Source organism: Macaca mulatta, chromosome 16 (genome assembly GCF_049350105.2).
Source record: "Macaca mulatta isolate MMU2019108-1 chromosome 16, T2T-MMU8v2.0, whole genome shotgun sequence".
Taxonomy (NCBI): Eukaryota; Metazoa; Chordata; class Mammalia; order Primates; family Cercopithecidae; genus Macaca; species Macaca mulatta.
The window spans coordinates 59,760,749-59,766,797 of record NC_133421.1 but is presented as its reverse complement, the minus strand read 5'-3'; the positions used below and the strand labels follow the sequence as shown (position 1 = coordinate 59,766,797).

The 6,049-nt window shown below is 42.5% G+C and overlaps 1 pseudogene; it reads right to left on the bottom strand.

Annotated features, from left to right (window-relative positions):
- Nucleotides 1-3,621: 3,621 nt before the first annotated feature.
- Nucleotides 3,622-3,709, bottom strand: LOC114673341 (small nucleolar RNA U13; annotated as a pseudogene).
- Nucleotides 3,710-6,049: the final 2,340 nt, after the last annotated feature.

The following is a 6,049-nucleotide window of genomic DNA, read 5'->3' as shown; positions in this document are numbered from 1 at the left end:
TTTCATATGAGAACCTGGTTAACCTCCTGGAGGTAAGTAAAACTCACAAAAGTGTGTGTGTGTTGGGGGGGTCCCTCCTGTAACTAGGTCCCCCTGGAATTTTTTTTTTCTTTGAGATGGAGTCTCACTCTGTCACCCAGGCTGGAGTGCAGTAGTGCAATCTTGGCTCACTGCAACCTCTGCCTCCTGGGTTCAAGTGATTCTCATGCCTCAGCTTCCTGAGTAGCTGGGATTACAGACATGTGCCACCACACTCAGTTAATTTTTGTGGTTTTTTTAGTAGAAATGGGGTTTCACCATGTTGGCCAGGCTGGTCTTGAACTTCTGGCCTCAGGTGATCCACCCAGCTCAGCCTCCCAATCTGCTGGGATTACAGGCATGAGCCACCACACCTGACCTCCACCTAGAATGTTTAACTCTCAGACTTGTTCACATTAAGCCTCCAACAATTCATCAGTTACAGTTCAGGTCTGGTTCCCAGGGATATTTTTGCTCATGGGTTTCTTCTGCTGTGGTAAATTGTGATTCTCTATATCCACCTGTCTTCTTCTCCAGTGTTGAGTACAGCAGCTTGCCCTGTGATGAATCCAAGAGGAAGCTGTTGATTTTTTCAGTTGGTTCAGTTTTTTGCTTGTTGGCAGAGTAACAACTTACTTCCAAGCTTCTTACATGTCAGAATGGAATCTTCTTCTCCTTCTCCTTCTTAACAGAGTCTCACTATGTTGTCCAAGCTGGCTTCAAACTCCTGGGCTCAAGCAGTCCTCCTGCCTCAGCCTCCGAAGTAGCTAGAACTACAAGAACTACAGGTACATGGCACCACGCCCAGCCTCTTCATCTTTTAGGGAATATTTTCACTTGTCTAGTTTGCCAGTTATTTTACAGCATTTCAAATATATAATTATTTTTTGAGACTGAATTTTACTCTATCACCCAGGCTGGAGTGCGGTGGTGTGATCTTGGCTCACTGCAACCCCCACCTCCCAGGTTCAAGCAATTCTTGTGCCTCAGGCTCCCAAGTAGCTGGGATTACAGGTGCCCGCCACCATGCCTGGCTAATTTTTGTATTTTTAGCAGAGTTGAAGTTTCACCATGTTGGCCAGGCTGGTCTCAAACTCCTGGCCTCATGTGATCCTCCCACCTTGGCCTCCCAAAGTCTGGGATTACAGGCATGAGCCACCGTGCCTGGCCTTCAAATACATCATTTAATTGTCTCCTGGTTTCCATCATTTCTCTGAAATTATTAGGTGCCAATCTTACATATTAAAGATAGCATAAAGTTGAGTCTTGTTCTTTGTTTTATTTTATCCAGTTTGATAATTAGGTTTTAGAATATGTAGATTATTTACTTCTAATGTAATTGTGTCAACATCATTGGGCTCAAATCTACCATCTTGTTATTTGTTTTCTATTCTCCCCATATATACTTTATTTCTTTTTCCTATTTTCCTGCCTTCTTTTGAATTAATTGAATATTTTAAAATATTTATTTTATCTCTACTAATGTCTAATTACCTATATTGCTTTAAAATTTGTTAGTACTTGTTCTAAGGCAGTAGTAAGCATATGCCCCGTGACCTGTTTTTTATGCCCCATGAGCTATGAATGTTGGGGTTTTTTAGTTATAAACTTTATTTTTAGAACAGTTTTAGATATACAGAAAATCATGAACATAGTACAGCATTTTCATACATCTTGTATCCAGTTTTCCTTATTATTAGCATAGTACATTAGTTATAATTAATGGATCAGTGATACCTTATTATTAACTAAAGTTCATACTCTATTCAAATTTTCTTAGTACTTTGTTTGTTTGCTTTTTGAGATGGGATCTCACTCTGTCACCCAGGCTGAAGTGCAGTGCCATGATCTCAGCTTATTTGCAACCTCTGCCTCCTGGGTTCAAACGATTCTCCTTCCTCAGCCTCCTGAGTAGCTGAGATTACAGGTGCCCACCACAGTGCCTGGCTAATTTTTGTATTTTTAGTAGAGATGGTGTTTCATCATGTTGGCCAGGCTAGTCTCAAACTCCTGGCCTCAAGTGATCCACCCACCTCAGCCTTCCAAAGTGCTGGGATTACAGTCCTGAACCCCCGTGCCCAGGCGCCTTCTTAACACTGAATAACGTTCCGTTGTATGGATATCACACATTTTGTTTACCCCCTCATCTGTCAATGAGTGGACACTTGGGAGATTGCCTTAGTTTTAACCTAATGTCCATTTTCTGACCCAGGATCCCATCCAAGATATCACATTTATTTAGTCATCATATCTCCTCTGGCTCCTCAAGCCTGTGACAGTTTCTCAGACTATCCTTTTTTTAATGACCTTGATGGTTTTGAGGAGTATTGGTCAGACATTTTATAGAATGTCCCTCTATTGGGATTTACCTAATGTTTTTCTCATGGTTAAACTGGGGTTATCGGTTTTACAAAGGAAGACTACAAAGGTAAAAGTGCCGTTTTCATCACATCAGGTCAAGAATACATACCATCAGGCCGGGCACAGTGGCTCACACCTGTACTCCCAGCACTTTGGGAAGCCAAGGCGGGTGGATTACTTGAGGTCAGTAGTTTAGGACCAGCCTGGCCAACATGATGAAACTCTGTCTTCACTAAAAATACAAAATCAGCTGGGTGTGGTGGAGTTGGACTGTAGTCCCAGCTACTCAGGAGGCTGAGGCAGAAGAATCACTTGAACCTGGGAGGCAGAGGTTGCCCAGTGGTGTGATCTCGGCTCACTGCAACTTCCGTGCCCGGCCTGACTTATCATTATTGATATTGACTTTGATCACCCAGCTGAGGTTAGCATTTGCCAGGTTTCTCTAAATTTACTCATTTTTCTCCCTTTCCACACTGTAATCTTTGGAAGGAAGTCTTTATGCCAGCTCACATTTAAGGAGTGGGGAGTTATGCTCCACAGGTTGAGGGCAGACTATCTATGTAAATTACTTGAAATTCTTCTGGCTGAGAGATTTGTTAAGAATAGGTTTTATGGCCGGGCGCGGTGGCTCAAGCCTGTAATCCCAGCACTTTGGGAGGCCGAGACGGGCGGATCACGAGGTCAGGAGATCGAGACCATCCTGGCTAACACGGTGAAACCCTGTCTCTACTAAAAATACAAAATTTAGCCGGGCATGGTGGCTCGTGCCTGTAGTTCCAGCTACTCGGGAGGCTGAGGCAGGAGAATCGATTGAACCCAGGAGGCAGAGGTTGCAGTAAGCCAAGATCACACCACTGCACTCCAGCCTGGCGACACAGCAACATTCCATCTCTAAAAAAAAGAATAATTTTTACTTTTTTTTTTTGAGACAGAGTTTCACTCTTGTTGCCCAGGCTGGAGTGAAGTGGCACGATCTCGGCTTACTGCAACCTCCATCCCCCAGGGTTCAAGCAATTCTCCTGCCTCAGCCTCCCGAGTAGCTAGGATGACAGGCACCCGCTACCATGCCTGGCTAATTTTTTTGTATTTTTTGTAGAGACAGGGTTTCGCCATTTTGGCCAAGCTGGTCTCGAACTCCTGACCTCAGGTGATCCACCTGCCTCAGCTTCCCAAACTGCTGGGATTACAGACATGAGCCACCGCTCCCGGCCTACTTTTTACTTTTTTTCCCTCACGTCAGATCATCAAATGGGTAAAGTGCTGACATCCACATGGTAACAAGGTTGGAGGGAGGCACATCTTACACATGACCATGAATACGCAAAAGAATCTCTGTCTGTTTTTGAGACAAAGTCTTACTCTCTCACTCTGAGTGAAGTGCTGAAGAGCCATCATAACTCGCCACAGCCTCAAACTCTTGTCCTCAAGCAGTCCTTTCACCTTGGCTTCCTAAAATGCTTTACCTTTTTTAAAAGTTGAAATGGGCAGGGACACAGTGGCTCACGCCTGTAATCCCAGCACTCTGGGAGGCCAAGGCAGGCGGATCCCTTGAGGCCAGGAGTTTGAGACCATCCTGGCCAACATGGTGAAACCGTGTCTCTACTAAAAATACAAAAATTAGCAGGTATGGGGGTGCACACCTTTGTCCCAGCTACTCGGCAGGCTAAAGCATGAAAATCACTTGAAGCTGGGAGGCGGAGGTTGCAGTGAGCTGAGATTGTAGCACTGCACTCCAGCCTGGGCAACAGAGCAAGGCTCTGTCTCAAAAAAAAATTCTTTTAAGTTGAAATGATTCAAAAGAGTAATATTTTGGGGATACATGAAAATGGCATAAAATTCAAAGTTCAGAGTCCACAAATAAAGTTTTATTGGAACACAACCATGCTCACTCATTTGAATATTGTCTACAGCTGCTTTCTTGATAAAACAGCAGAGTTAATTAGTTAAAGAGATTGTATGGCCTTCAACACCTGACATATTTACTATCTGGCCCTTTACAGGAAGTTTGCCAATCCCTGCTCTAAGGTTTACAATATGCATCTTTAGTTTATCAGTTTTCCTCCAAATAACCTTATATCACATCATGTAAAAGTTAGAAGCTTAAACTAGCGTATTTTCTTTTTGCCCCCATGCTTCGTGGTATTGTTATCATACATTTTATTTCTACATATGTTATAAACCCCATAATAAGTGGTTATTCTTTTTTCTTTAGGTAGTCGATGATCTTTTAAACAAAATTTTAAATGAAAAAAATATATTTTACATTTACTCACATATTTTTCATTTCTTGTTCTATTTATTCCTTTGCGTAGCTCCAAGTTTCCATCTGGTATCATGTTCCCTCTGCCTGAAAAAACTTTAACTTTTTTTGTTTTTGTTTTTGTTTTTGAGACAGAGTCTCACTCTGCACCCCAGGCTGGAATGCAGTAACGTGATATTGGCCCACTGCAACCTCCGCCTCCCAGGTTCAAGCAATTCTCCTGCCTCAGCCTCCCTAGTAGTTGGTATTACAGGCGCCTGCTACCATGCCTGGCTAATTTTTGTGTTTTAGTAGAGATGGGGTTTCACCATGTTGGGCAGGCTGGTCTAGAACTCCTGACCTCAAGTGATCCACCCGCCTTGGCCTCCCAAAGTGCTGGGATTACAGGAGTGAGCCACCAGGTCTAGCCTCTTTAACATTCTTATAGTGTAGGTCGACTGATGGCGAAGTCTCTCATTCTTTGTGCATGTGAAAAAGTCTTTATTTCACCATCATTTTAAAGATATTTTCACTTGGATTAGAGATCTACGTTGAGAGTACTTTTTTTCTCCACAACTTAAAAAATTGTGTTCTATTATCTTCTGGCTTATGTTGTCTCTGACAATAAGTCCATGATCATTGTTATCTTTGTCCCTCTATATGCAATGTCTCTTTTTCCCTCTGGCTTCTTTTAAGATTTTCTCATCATCTCTGATTTTCAGCAGTTTGATTATAATGAATCTTGTTGTCATTTACTATCTTTATAGTTGGTATTGAGATTCTTGGATCTTTGAGTTTCTAGTTTTCATCAAAGTTGGAAAACTTTTGGTCATTATTTCTTCAAAAAATTTTCTGTTTTCCTGTTTCTCCACTCTTTCTGGACTTCAACAACAAGTATGTCAGAGCACTTGATATTATCCCGGGATAACCATGGCTCTGTTATGTTTTTGGTTATTTCTTTCCATGTTCTTCCTTTCAGAAACTTTCTGCTGATAATGTCTTCATATATCTTCACGTTTACTGACCTTTTCTTCTGTGATATTTCATCTGCTGTTAATCCCATCCATTCAAAATACATTCAAATTATATTTAGGGTCAGGCACAGTGGCTCATGCCTGTAATCCCAGCATTTTGGGAGGCCAAGGCAGGTAGATCACCTGAGGTCAGGAGTTTGAGACCAGCTGGGCCAACATGGTGAAGCCCTGTCTCTACTAAAAATACAAAAATTACAAATATAAAAATTAGCCGGGCTTGGTGGCAGGCACCAGTAATCCTAGCTACTCAGGAGGCTGAGGCACGAGAATCACTTGAACCCGGGAGGCGGAAGTTTCAGTGAGCCAAGATCACACCACTGCACTTCAACCTGGCTATGTTTTTTTAAAAAAATCTATATTTAGGCCGGTGCGGTGGCTCAAGCCTGTAATCCCAGCA